The 15,241-nt window shown below is 40.2% G+C and overlaps 1 protein-coding gene across 2 annotated transcripts in view; it reads left to right on the forward strand.

Moving 5' to 3' along the window:
- Positions 1-6,093: 6,093 nt before the first annotated feature.
- Positions 6,094-15,241, forward strand: part of tnn (tenascin N) — a 38,394-nt gene continuing 29,246 nt past the window's right edge. Inside the window, exon 1 of one of the 2 annotated variants that reach the window (XM_021589500.2) lies at positions 6,094-6,340. The gene's annotated coding sequence lies outside the window, so the exon portion shown is untranslated. The remainder of the gene's footprint in view (positions 6,341-15,241) is intronic. The other variant, XM_021589499.2, reaches the window with a different exon arrangement.

Consider the following 15,241-nt stretch of genomic DNA (forward strand, 5'->3'; position numbering starts at 1 on the left):
GAAACAAACTCTAAAATGTATTTTGTCCCCTCGGCCATCAAATGGGAGGGCAATAAAAAGTTTTACCTGCAAGGTGGGATGGGCGTCCCCCAATTTTTTTTCACTTAGGCCCCCTAAAAGTTCCCTGCCTCACCCACACACTTTCAGACTATATGTGTTTCCCTTGTTTCAGATGGTTGTAGTATTTTTAAAAGACCTGATGTAAAATGCAGCACAATTCACTCCCATCTACTACGTCACTCCACATTGACTTAATCAGTGTCCGAGCCAGCTCTCTAGTTCAACACAAATACCTTCCTCAAGAAGAGTTTAGACATTCTTTCCACTGATATCGAACAAAGCAGACTAATTTAGGTGTAAACAAAATGCAAACTTTCAGGATCGAAGGGTAAAACGTGGTGTTTAAACCACACTGTTTAGGTTTCTATGTCCTCCTGACAATAGGGCAGTGTAACAGCTGGTGGGGAAGTCAGAAGCCTACACACCTTTGCATTAATAAGGATTCAGTAGAATATAGAATATATTAAAGTCGTCTATCAAACCAGTAATCAAATAGGACCTATCATCCTGTGATTGAAAATGTATCATTAGGACAAACAATGAAATGTCCATCTACCTGGGTGGGCGTTGTAAGATTTGAGTCAACACATAAAGTGTATTCGGCTGCAGAGGACAGACCACACAGAGTCACCCTGCAGGTAGAATGTTGCTAGCACACAGTTTGGAACTGTACCCTCTTTGGTGCTGCTATGCAGTGACATCACTGAGCAAAATGCAGCTGTGTGATAAGCAGTCAACAAAGGGTTAATAATAAATACACCAGTGTTCCTTAGGCATATTTCCCCCCCACAGAAAAGTGTATGGAGTACTAGAAACTGAACACTATACATCATGTTGCATTATCTACAGTGTGATGGGGATGTCAGTTTGGGCTAACCAAACAATAAGGGCATACTATTCCATCCTGTAGTACTAATTAAAATACGCTTTCGTAAGCATAAGCATTTCGTTAAATGGAAAACAACTGAATAGTCTAATAATGCCTAATGCATTCATACTGTGCCCATAGTGGTGGTAATAATTCATTTAGCTGGAGTGTATTATAATCAGCTCATTCATATGGCTTGTTATAATCCCATAATTATCACCATTGCAGAGAGTCTGTAACAGGCGTACCTGAACATGAAAGAATGTAGCAATGACACATATCTTTATTTCTACCCCACAGTTAAACAAATTACCCTCAGATTCTGCAGGATGTCGTCAAGGTTGTACCAGGGATGGAGGCAGACTTCAGACCTGGCTACTGTACTTTACAAATTCAAGAGGCCCATTATTTACATCCAAATGTCCCTGAAAGACTGCCAAATGAAAGGAACAGTGCAGGCCTATTTTTAGGTTTGAATCAATCATTGACAAAGCAATCATACATAAACTGTGAAAGTAATCTAACAACGTGTCCACCTACTTTAACATCCACGGACAGACCAACATGACATAAATTCAAACCAACCATTTAATGGCAGAGCCAATGTAGGTGTTTCAAATGAGGGTGTTCAATAGCCATTTATACCGCATGTGCATTTTTCCTAAGGTTATGCACTGTCTGCCTTGGGGGCAATTGACTTCAGAACCTTTGGAATGTGCAGCATTGCCCTGGAGAGGCTGTGTCAATCAGCAGTCCTGAGACCTCCCTCTGTCATTACTCAGGGGTTCCAAAGAGGAGTCTCTCGCCCTCTCCATTTCCTCAACTTAATAGTCATTATGGACCATGTGCTATATCTCTTATAGATAACTATCCGATCAAACATAATGTAGTGCAGTTGTTGTCAACTATGATCGAGAGGAGACATCATGTGATCTGGAACTTTTGTTGGGCGAAGTAAAAGGGTGTAGTTCTGTTCAGATTAATCTGAATTTCTAAGAGGGGTTACATTATAGTCATGCTTTGTGTAGGAGCCTAGGTTATATGCTTTCATTGTTAAATTGACACATTTTCAATTTGTTTGATAATGTTGAATGATTTGTTTGACACTTCATGTATAGCCATTAGACGAAGGATGTTTTGTCCTCCTCATATTATGACTGTTTTTGGCATTAACAAGGATATAAAGACAGCAGTGAGCTGCAAGCTCACAGCCAAGCATCACAATAAAACCCAGGCTACTCCATTTCCCACTGTAACTGTTCATCCCATCAAAACACAGAGAACAAAGCCACTTTCATTTGATTCGATCCAAAATGCCAAACAAAATGATAAGGGGAACATTACGTTTCTGAATAGTTTCAGAGCAGCGTCTGTTAACTCACTTAGGGTGGGACCACCAGAACCAACGTGAGATCCTTAAAGCTCAAGCAAGAAACTTTCGACCAGTACCAGTCAAAAAATGTGGACACACCTGCTCATTCAAGGGTTTTTCTTTATTTTCACTATTTTCTACATCAATCTATGAAATAACACATATGGGATCATGTAGTAACCAAAAAAAGTGTTAAACAAATCAAAATATATTTTATATTTGAGATTCTTCAAAGTAGACACCCTTTGTCTTGATGACAGCTTTACACACTCTGATGATAATGACAAGAAAATTAATCTAAGGAGGACCAGTCTAACCTAAAAATGTGTAAGGGAGGATTTCCCCATTGAGTGTCAGTCAAGGTTACATCCTTTTGGAATTACTGTGCCTGGATTTCTTGTTAAACTTCTCAGAAAATGCTTGAAACATCATGAGATGATCATATATCAACATTGAGTGTGCAGTTTGTATCATTGAAACTCTACTAGAGACACACAACTGTAATTCATGACATTTATGAGGTTTACAAGGGAGTACATCTGTGTTGTTACTGGATAATTTGCATGAGAAATTGCAAAGACTGACAGTACGCCTTTGTATTTTTCTGAGCAGTCCTTGCCGCTTTTCACATGTGGTTGTCCTAACAAGAAATATATTGCCATCAAGAGATTTGCTATTTATGTTTCTGGGGAGAAAATAACATGATGAAATACAAGTGCGAGGGAGAGCATACAAAAGTGTTCCATAAATTATGCCCAGTATTTACACAGCAGCCAACCCTATCTGCTGATTCCAACCACCTGAACAGCAGCTAGCGGAAGGGTGACAGTAATAACAACGATAAAATGAATTTCACATGGCTTAAATTAAATACAGTACTTGCGAGAGGAAAATGTGTAAATTGAGGTAAAAAAGCGCAAAGGATTAGAAACAAGATTCTGCCACTGATATGAACATTCCTTTGAGGCTGTGAATAACAAAAAAGGAATTTGGGAATATCCTCGTGAAATTCAAACCGTGACTGACTGGGACTAATCAATGTAGAAAACTGTTGAACAAAATTAAAACACAGCAGCCTTTTGTAGTGTACTCTACTTCTTCCCCGGGTACATTGTAACCATATTTACACGTTGACACTTAATGTTCCTCTCTGTGGAATACATGCCTTTCCATCACGTTACTCTTCAGGGTTACGGAGGTTTTGCTTAGTGGGCCTGTTATTGGCTCTCGTCACCCACTGAAGGAGTTTAATAATGTCAGAACTGGGTTACTTCCAATAGGAGAATCCATGGGGAGAATCCTGCCATCTGCGACTCATTAACACTGTTCAAATGAACTGCTATAAAGTACTACCTAAATCCAAGACATTACTTTAAACATCTGAAAGGTGGGCTGCCATTTTTAAGTGTGTAGTTGATCTTACAGGAGAGTTAAATAGTCAAACTCAAACAGCAAAGCTAGCTGCAGCTCTGGCTATTATGTTACCTGAATTAATTAATACATCTCCCTGCGCTTATGAGCTCATGATTAGGGACAGAAGTTTTATGCGATTGGATTCTCATCATATGAAAGGCTTTTTCAAAACAATCTTAAGAACATAGTAACTAAAAAAGTAGTACCAATTTGATTTTTTGTATTTTACCCCCTTTTTCTCCCCAATTTCAATCTTGTCTCATCGCTGCAACTCCCTAATGGGCTCGTGAGGCAAAGTTTGAGTCATGTGTCTTCCGAAACATGACCCGCCAAACCCCGCTTCTTAACACCCACCCGCTTAACCCGGACGCTAGCCGCACCTTTGTGTCGGAGGAAACACTGTTCACCTAAAGTCAGCCTGCAGGCGCCCAGCCCGCCACAGGGAGTCTCTAGAGCACGATGAGCCAAGTAAAGCCCCGCCGGCCAAGCCCTCCCCTAACCCGGACAATGCTGGGCCAATTATGCACCGCCCTATGGGGCTCATGATCACGGCCGGTGGTGATACAGCCCGGGATCGAACCCGGCTGTGTAGTGATGCCTCTAGCACTCTTAGACCGCTGTGCCACTCGGGAGGGGCGGTAGTATGTACTTTTATCAGATGATATCCCCCTACTCCAAACAGAAATGGAGCCAATGTTTGTGAGTCTTTCAGCTATTTCCTGGCTCTCTGTTCCTAGACCTCCCACATCACTTTCCTTATCAAAACATTGTAATTTCACTGTGCATGCTGAGTCCCTTGCTAAGATTCAGACTCATTAGCAAGAATGAAGTAAGTCTTAATTTCATTTTACGTCATGTTAACATCCTTAGTGCATTCCTGAATACAAGCTAAATTCCCTTCCCTTCTACCTCCAACTGTTGGCTTTAAGAGTAGCAACTGGTATAGGTCGTCAGACATTAAGGGCCGAATGCACCAACTCAAATGTTTCAGCAATGTTTTACAGAGGAGATGATTCAATGCTAGACCATGCGATATAATGCCAAGGGCCATGACAACTTGATAAGATTGAACATTCAGTTGAATGTTCCGAGGTTATTTCTCAACTCAGAGGAAGAGTTAATTGCCTCTACTGGCTTTTATCATGTGCCATCCGGTTGTTCTAGAATCTTTACACAGAATGGTTCCAAAAGGGACATTTCTAACTATTATCTGATTTGAGTCATTTCTGCAGACCAGTGAGTCTCTAGCTCGGTGAGCTCTGGGGTAAAGTGTTCCTTAGGTACAGATCTGGGATCAGTGTCTAGGGGCAACTTAACCCTTCACCACCCTGTGATTTCAATCAGTAGTAAGTATTTGTTCTTTAAAGACCATCACACCTGGCCTCAGCTCCAGCTCCAGTTTCACTGAACTATTTCACAGACAGCCGCTATGTCACAGTAATGTGATACCATATTATATATTTAGAGACAAACAGATGCCAGTGAAAAATATTACCAACCTTGACACCTGGAGCCTTTGGTGATGCTGCATGTCCATTAGACAAGGGTTGGTCGATGTGTGGGCGTGAATTCACGTTATTGCATTGGTTTCTATTGTATTTGTGTAAATATTCTTATGTAATTCATCTAAATACTTAGGGAATCAATTCATGATAATCCAAACACTTTGGTACAATAGATGTAACTTTATCCATCATTTGCTATTGTCTCTTGAAGTGTTGCACAATGTGGTCTGAAGGCTATTTCTGATGGTGGTGTTTGTGGTTTTGTACTAGCTTAGGAGAAGTGTTAGCCTGCTGTTTTCCCACAAAGATATCTGTCTTTCCTTGTTCTTCAAAAGGTAGGAACATTTCACAATGGTGCCGTATGCATAAGCCAAACCATGTACAGTATGTATAAACGATTACATGTGTTTTCTTTTGTTTTATTTCAGACCCATCCATCCTTGTAAGGATGACCACATGTAGCGTTTTAGTGGTTAATGTGATGATGCATAAAATCACATTGTAACTAAAGTCTATAATCTCTTAATCCAAATTCACACTTCAAATAGACTAATAAAGGATGGCTAATCTGATGGGACATTTAATTCACTTCACAGATATGACTAGATCTATTTTTTATTTTAATGAATTCCGGATTTTTCTTGGCAGGAGCTCAACACTAAATCCAAACGGTCTCTGGTTGCCTTGCAGCACATATTACTCCTGCTCAAAGTGATTCATTTTCTTCCACCACTGCTACTGTAACAGACAACATGTAAAAAAGTTCAAACCAAAAAAATGGTAGTGAAGGGGTGAGAGGCAACATGAGTGAGGGTCATGTTGATGTAGGTGATTAGCCCCAGACGGAGGAAGAGGGAATGACTCTCATTATCGCTCTCCATTCCATGATTGAGGAGCAAGAGAAGAGACACTCCCAAACTACTTCCCATTGGCCATAGGCCTTTCGGAGATGGAATTTAACGACTTGAAGGAAAGACTGTTGCTGCAGGAGCCACGGAGGCATTGGTTATAAGGGCCCTTTCAAACTCCTGCTCTGAGCTTGTCAACAGGTGTCAGAGAGAGAAGCAATAGAGCGACAGATTCTCAGGCTTTCAGAGGACGGAGTCACAGGGAATTGCGACGGTAAGTTAAACACTGCTTTCTGTTATCGTTGTTGTATTATTCTGCATTCATTTTGAGAGGCTTTGTAATATGTGAATACAAATGTGTTGTGATTGTGAGTTGTGTTGGTTAGTGATTGCATTTGATTTGACACATTTTTTTTGTTCATAGTTTGTTCACCTGTTTAATATTTCACAATTATATTGTTTAATTTTCTTCTAACAAATGCAGGTATAGGTGAGATTCACACTTCCTGCTGAAATAAGTAATTACAACGAAAAAGTCATACTCACAACAGAATAAATCATTTGCAAAGTTACTCCTGTTTCAGGAGTCATCATAAGATACAGCATATGATCAGGAAACATGGTTATCATCAGAGCAAATGAGATGTTAACATACAGTAGTCCTTTAAACAAAGATATGAAATGATTATAACAACTTCCAAAGCTAAGTTCTTTCAGTAGAAGGTACACAGTAAAATAAATGGATGAAAGAAACAAAAAGCAATCTGTTGATAGATTTATTTTCATATTTTGCATCAACCCCCCCAAAAACGACATGAGTTGTGACTAAGGCATCAAACCCAATACGGTTAAAGGTCCATTTCCTTGTTTATTTTACAAAGTTCTTGAATAGTTTCAGTTTTTAAGGAAAATAACCTGTGTTTATTATACATTTTCCTATTCATGACCTTCTATTAACCTGCCTTCTCATCACAGACTAAACTCCAGCCTCTCTGGTACCAGACTGAACTGCCGGGCAGTCAAGCATGAGACTAACCACTAACACGTGATACCTCAGCTAGCCAGACATATCTAGTAGGGACATAACTGACATTTTAGAATGCTATTAGATGTCTTTACTATGGGCTTAACACAGGTTTTATTTTAATGTAAAACTTTTCATTGAAGGTGCTATTTTAGTTTCCAGGAAAATAAACAGTTGCAGGCTTCATAGACATTATGTATGGTCCTTGCAGGTCACTCAACTTGATGAAATGCTACTGTACTGGCTTAAAGTTGACATGGAAGCAGTGATAAAACAAACAACAGATGTAGAGCGTTGCCTGCATCTAGCCATGAATGGGGTGGTTTCTAATATGTGACCATTACATAAGGCCAATGGAGTGACTTCTGGGCTCTTGTAACCTTATCAAGGTTTTTGTGGTTTGGATGGCAGGACCGACAGACAGAGCAGAGGGATATGAGTTTTAGCTCAGACTTACTCTAATTGCTTTCAGGTTTTTCTGCCTACAAGCAAAGGGAAATTCAACAAACGTTGCAAGTTTGCAACCACATAAAGACCATGAGCTCTGAGCTCATCCCAGGCTTGTTGGTCCAATTCAATTCCACTTGAAACGTAAAAGAGCAGACTGCCTTTTGTCTGTCTATTGGTTAATGTGTCTCAGGAGAGGATGGGGCATTGCACACCATCTGTCCTTGCTTGCTTCCCTTTCTTTCTCTCTTCCCTGCACAATTATTTTGGAGGGAAATTAGGTCACTGTGAGGACCTGAGATTGAATGCATTCACAGTCTGAAGCATTTCTGGTTAGTGAGTGAGGGGACACTTTCTACCTCCTCTTATGCCAGGAGTACACTGAGTGTACAAAACATTAAGGACACTTTCCTAAACCCAGCAGCATTGCAGTTCTTGACACAAACTGGTGCGCCTGGCACCTACTACCATACCCTGTTCAAAGGCACTTAAATATTTTGTCTTGCCCATTCACCCTCTGAATGGTACACATATACAATCCATGTCTCAATGGTCTCAAGGCTTAAGGTTGAACAAAGAGTAGAGGAAGCTCAATTTGACCAACCAGTGGAACACTGTTGAGCATCTACACTGAGTGTACAAAACATTAAGGACACCTGCTCTATCCATGACATAGACTGACCAGGTGAATCCAGGTGAAAGCTATGATCCCTTCTTGATCTCTCACTTGTTAAATCCACTTCAATCAGTGTAGCTGAATGGAGACATGTTAATTAAATAAGGATTGTTAACCGTTAGAGAGTCTATTTGAATAGCTGTTTGAAGTTTACTCTGAGCACTACTTGCTAGTCTGCAACGCATGCTGGAATTGTTCAGGTACTGTACTTTCCTGCCAATCCCGGTTGGAAGTCTATCAAACTTCACAGCTAGTCGACAAGTCTGCAAAGAAAATGGAGGCTGAAAAGAGGACAGACATTGTGTCTGACTATTGGAATCCCTTGTTATGTGAAGGTAATTCCCCTGTGTGTCCATGCCAACTTTGAGCGCGGAACTGAGGAGACTTTTGAGCCTGCCACGGCTCTGCCATGTCTGACACGCATCACATGGATTGCATCCCAAATGGCACCCTATTTCCTATAGGGTGGAATAGGGTGCCATTTGGGACACATCCATGGATTGACATTGAGGAGAATCCTCAGGCTTACTAGTGTATCGTTCCTGCCTTTCCTGCCCTGCAGAGATTTAGATGTCCGTTGCAGCCATTTTGCTGAGCTGGAAGATGGCCACATTGGAATCTTCTCCAAGACAAATAAAAGTCTGAAAATGGCCAGCATCAAATAAAACCTTGACAGTGAGCTATAAAGGAGCTTGTTAAGGATCTGTGTGCGCCAGCGCCTTGTGCCATACCACAGGGCTGTAAAATGCTCCTGTGATGTGGGTTATTGTAAGGCTGTCATTGACTCGCTGGTCTTTCCCCCTGGTCTGATCTACTGTACTTCCTGGTTGCTGACACAGTGCCAACTACTGTAATTACTGCCAGAAAGTCAATGGGGCTGAATGGCCATAGATGTGAAGTCATAGTCTGTCTGAATCTCTATGGTCTGGCTACTCTGACCTCAAGTTTTTCACCCACTGAGTTTAATAGCAGACACAGGACTCACAGCAAACATGGTGGAACTATGGAGTGGCACTAATAGAGCTTGCCAGCTTGTAGTCCTAAAACCTGGGAATAAGTTACCTCTGGTTCGTTCAGCCATCCCTATGTGGAAAATGAATGGGGAAAGAATAGGGTTTGTAATAAACACATAAAACAAGGTCTGAGGTTAACACAGGCTTAGGAGACCTTAAATGTCTTGTTCTATGAGATAATAGCAGTCAATTAACATTTCCTTTATGAATTATGAAGCCTTTATGCAATGTATGTGTGTTTTATCATTACATAAATTCTGATGATTATCTCATGGCACAAAACATATAAGTTCTCCTAAGCCTGTGTTTACCATAGACCTTATTTTCAGCATTTATCCCAAAACCCTACAAAAACAACATGAATTTTCCTCAAAGGCTTTGTCCAACGAGCCATGGCAGAGTTATTTCTCTCTATACAGTTACTGTAAGTCGTTAGCAACGTAGTCAACATAATTTTTTCCAATACATAGCCTACTGATACTCAATTTGTGAGCCACTGAGAACTCTACTATTGGATGGAAGCTTTCCTATAAGGTTCAAAGCAGTGTCTAAGGAAGTTTCAGTTGCAATGTTCAGTTTGTATTTGTATTTATTAAGGATGGCAGCAGCTACTCTTCCTGAGGTCCAGCAACATTGAGGCAGCCTGTAGTATCAAAAACATCAACTCTTCACCCTGTGTCTGACAACCAGCAGCATCTAAGCCATTATGTCAATCTCTGAACATCTTGACAAAGTCACTGATGTTGTGGACTGCTTATGATGCCATAACACCTATGCCATTGCGCTTATCACTTTCAGGTTAGGCTCAGAAGAAGCTGGTGGGAGGAGCTATAGGAGGACGGGCTCATTGTAATGGCTGGAATGGAATTAATGGAACGGAGTCAAACATGGTTTCCATATGTTTGATGTGTATGATACTGTTCCATTGATTCCATTCCAGCCATTATAACCAGCATGTCCTCTTATTGCTCCTCCCACCAGCCTTCTTTGGTTAGGCTACTTATTTTCAAGATCCCTCAGACGACTACATGGGCAAGCCTCAGTTAGCAGCACATGTCACAGCAGACACATATGCAATTACTTCAGCCTGTGGATGAGGTTGTTAGTGTTGTATGATTGATATATTCATTGATGTAGATTTCTTTATACTGGTATACAATGTTAAAGGAACCATCTATTAGCATAATTTGTTCTCTCATATACACTTCCCTACGCTACGTATTTATTTGGACAATGAAGCTAAAACTCTTAATTTGTATCTATACTCCATGATTTTGGATTGAAATCAATTGTTTCATATGAGGCGACAGTACCGAATAGGGATGAATATTTTACAAAAATCTACCAAGTTTCAATACTGGGAATAATTCATGTTATCCCGAGAGTCCTAGGAAATACTGCATAAATGTGACATTTAAAAGCGTTGAAAACCAAGATATTGTCACTCTGCCAGGTTTTTCCCAAAATAAGAGGGGTGCTGTGCCACCTTGTTGGCTTGGTTAGGATACTATGTAAAGATTTCAGAGCAAATGAAACTGTTATTTTGTAATGATAGTTGCTCTATCTTTGATAGCCAATGACATTGTTGTGAGTTGCAAAACAGGCCATTCATAAATTCTGAACACTATTATGTTCCTCAATTCATTCACTGCATTTCAACAGTAAGGCTATCTCCACACAGAGAGCTTAGGACTCACGTCGAATCATACAAAATTTGTTTAATGCCAGTCAAACAAAAGTCAAATGACCAAAGTTGCTAAGCTTGCTAGATAACCTCCTTCAACAAATGACAGAATACAATGCCTTTGGAAAGTATTCAGACCCCTTGACTTTTTCCATATTTTGTTAAGTTATAGCCGTATTCTAAAATTTATCACATTTAGTTTCTATTCATCAATCTACACACAATACCCCATAATGACCAAGCAAAACAAAAAAAAAGATAGTTTTTTGCTAATTTATTAGAAATAAAAAACTGAAATATCATAAGTATTCAGACCCTTTATTCAGTACTTTGTTGAAGCACCTTTGGCAGAGATTACAGCATCGAGTCATCTTGGTTATGACGCTACAAGCTTGGCACACTTGTACTTGGGGAGTTTCTCCCATTCTTCTCTGCAGATTCTCTCAAGCTCTGTCAAGTTAGATGGGGAGCGTTTCTGCACAGCTATTTACAGGTCTCTCCAGATATGGTTGATTTGGTTCAAGTCCGAGTTCTGGCTGGGCCACTCAAGGACATTCAGAGACTTGTCCCGAAGCCACTCCTGCGTTGTCTTGGCTGTGTGCTTAGGGTCATTGTCCTGTTGGAAGGTGAAGGTCCTGAGCCCTCTGGAGCAGGTTTTCATCAAGGATCTCTCTGTACTTTGCTCCCTTAATCTTTGCCTCGATCCTGACCAGTTTCCACGTCCCTGCCACTGAAAAAAATCCCAAACAGCACGATGATGCCACCATCATGCTTCACCATGGAGATGGTACCAGGTTTCCTCCAGATGTGATGCTTGGCATTCAGGCGAGGGGTTAAATTCGGAAGACCCATTTCAGTCGAAGGCATTCGGTTGTACAACTGACTAGGTATCCTCCTTTCCCTTTACAAATAGTTCAATCTTGGTTTCATTAGACCAGAGAATCTTGTTTCTTGTGGTCTGAGTCTTTAGGTGCCTTTTGGCAAACTCCAAGTGGGCTGTCATGTGTGTTTTACTGAGGAGTGTCTGTCGTCTGGCCACTTTACCATAAAGGCCTGATTGGTGGAGTGCTGCAGAGATGGACTGTCAACTGTGGGACCTTATATAGACAGGTGTGTGCCTTTCCAAATCATGTCAAATCAATTGAATTTACCCTCAGGTGGACTCCAATCCGAAGGCACTGAAGGCACTGTATCTCCTATATTTGTCAAAACTGAATTGATTTATACAGATAGAAGGTCAGCTCATGAATAATGGAAATATGAAGATGGAAATAGTTTAAATATTAATGGGGACCAACTCTGTTGAACAAATATTCATATCTACTCTCATACTGTTTGTTGATCACAAAGAAATTACTACCATTCCCAGTCTCTCCTACGAGACAGCACAGAGAAGTGGGGGAAATGTTATAGTGGTCTTTTGGCATGGATAGACAGGAAACGTGCTTTGATAATGTAATTTATGGATTACAGAAAAAACGTTAGGAATTTTTATGCATGATTTGGGATTTGGGGTTTAATTGGGATTGGGACTGGATAGGAAAATAGACCACGCTCTAGGACAGGATAGAATTTTCCCTCATGCCTCTGAATTGTTAACAGAGTTCATGTCACTGACAGAGATGCCTATGTAGTGAATTGTGCATGGGCCTATCAGATGTCTGAAGAGTCACAATGAAAGCTCAGAGGCACATGGTCTTTTATAGGCTGTAGGGGTTTCCTGTAGGGTTTATAAACTGCATTCGGGTCGCGTATGCAGTCCGGCAGTGTCAATTATACGTGTGCTTTGAATTTATGGCAACTTTGTGTGAAGAAAATACGCTAGGCTATTTGGATAATGTGCTATTTTTTTGTGTTAATCTGATGCTGTGTATTTTGTGAAATTGTTTTAGTGGCGACATTGGAGGAAAATATAATTTCCCTAGTTTTGTCTTTTTTTCTGGAGGTGGGTAAAGATTGTTCCTGGGACAGTTACCCATGTTCATTTCTAGTAGGGGAAACCGGGGATTGTTGTAACACTTTTTTTTATTTTTTGTAAATTTCTCAGAAATTGTTTGAGCTACTACATTCAAAATGTGATAGGAACAACTTCCATCTGTCTGCTACAAATTTGTACAAGTATTATGTCTTTAAATCAAACAGACAAGGAGTGAAATGTTACAATTTACCACATCTCCCGGGTCAGTTGTAACAGGCCTTGGGGTGAAATATAACAGTTTGAAAAAATGCTTAAATCACAACATGCAACAAGATATTGAAAGGATTTATTGAGAACACGAGAACAACATTGCAATGTTTAGCATTTTGTTTTGCAGAAATAATAGTCATAATATAAATCATAAAAATGTGAATTATTTTTACACTCCATTAACTAGCCCTTCTCAACTAAACAACATCTGACAACATAGCAGCATCAGAACTTAACAACTGAAGGTTTGTGGTGTGTGTGTGAGTGAATTTGAGAGATAGGCGTGGTGTGTGTGTGAATGTTGGACATGTTCAATCAGAGTCACAGTTATGGCAATGGTATGGTAGTGCTGGGGTACAGGCTTGGTGGGCCCATCATTTGTATTCCCAGTGATGCACCCAGATGTTAAAACTATCCCTTACCCAATTTTAGCTACATGTTAAAACTTTAGCATTGTTAATTTACATCAAATTAAACCTGAAATAAGTTTGGTGAATTTGAATTACAAAGCAGGTGATGCCATCACAAAACAAATTTGGCCCCAAAAATTACTTTCTTAACTCAAAATCTGACTTTTAGCAATAAAATGTGCAGAGTTTATCACAGGGTCTTGCTTCTTCACATGGGGGTTGAGGACTAAACTGAGAATGTGCAGTGTGAGTCACATGATTTTAGATTGTTCCTGATTGGTGATATTAAGAGTGTTGCAACTGACACCTTCAAATGTGGGGACTAGATACATGAAGTGCCTTCATTTCTAAACAATAAGACAGATAAAGTGGGGCAAAAAAGTATTTAGTCAGCCACCAATTGTGCAAGTTCTCCCACTTAAAAAGATGAGAGAGGCCTGTAATTTTCATCATACTTCAACTATGACAGACAAAAAGAGAAAAAAAATCCAGAAAATCACATTGTAGGATTTTTAATGAATTTATTTGCAAATTATGGTGGAAAATAAGTATTTGGTCACCTACAAAAAAGCACGATTTCTGGCTCTCACAGACCTGTAACTTCTTCTTTAAGAAGATCCTTTGTCCTCCACTCGTTACCTGTATTAATGGCACCTGTTTGAACTTGTTATCAGTATAAAAGACACCTGTCCACAACCTCAAACAGTCACACTCCAAACTCCACTATGGCCAAGACCAAAGAGCTGTCAAAGGACACCAGAAACAAAATTGTAGACCTCCACATTTGGATGATCCAGAAGAAGATTGGGAGAATGTCATATGGTCAGATCAAACCAAAATATAACTTTTTGGTAAAAACTCAACTCGTCGTGTTTGGAGGACAAAGAATGCTGAGTTGCATCCAAAGAACACCATACCTACTGTGAAGCATGGGGGTGGAAACATCATTTCTGCAAAGGGACCAGGACGACTGATCCGTGTAAAGGAAGGAAGGAATGGGGCCATGTATCGTGAGATTTTGAGTGAAAACCTCCTTCCATCAGCAAGGGCATTGAAGATGAAACGTGGCTGGGTCTTTCAGCATGACAATGATCCCAAACACACCGCCCGGACAACGAAGGAGTGGCTTCGTAAGAAGCATTTCAAGGTCCTGGAGTGGCCTAGCCAGTCTCCAGATCTCAACCCCATAGAAAATCTTTGGAGGCAATTGCTCTAGAGGAGATCTGCATGGAGGAATGGGCCAAAATACCAGCAACAGTGTGTGAAAACCTTGTGAAGAATTACAGAAAACATTTGACCTCATTGCCAACAAAGGGTATATAACAAAGTATTGTGACAAACTTTTGTTATTGACCAAATACTTATTTTCCACCATAATTTGCAAATAAATTCATTAAAAATCCTACAATGTGATTTTCTGGATTTTCTTTTCTAATTTTGTCTGTCATAGTTGAAGTGTACCTATGATGAAAATTACAGGCCTCTCTCATCTTTTTAAGTGGGAGAACTTGCACAATTGGTGGCTGACTAAATACTTTTTTGCCCCACTGTGTGTATGAAAATAGCCTCAAATAAAGTAAAAATAGCCTCAAATTCTGTACTGTCTTCTCATATAAAACATTTGATCTTGTAATGCGTACGATGGGAGACAGAGTGCTGGTTTCAAGCGCAGCAGGTGTTTATTAGGACCACAGGAGGAAGCAGGTAGCTGTGTCCAGGGTCAGGCAGAAGGT

The sequence above is a fragment of the Oncorhynchus mykiss genome, chromosome 28 (genome assembly GCF_013265735.2).
Source record: "Oncorhynchus mykiss isolate Arlee chromosome 28, USDA_OmykA_1.1, whole genome shotgun sequence".
In the NCBI taxonomy this organism is placed as follows: domain Eukaryota; kingdom Metazoa; phylum Chordata; class Actinopteri; order Salmoniformes; family Salmonidae; genus Oncorhynchus; species Oncorhynchus mykiss.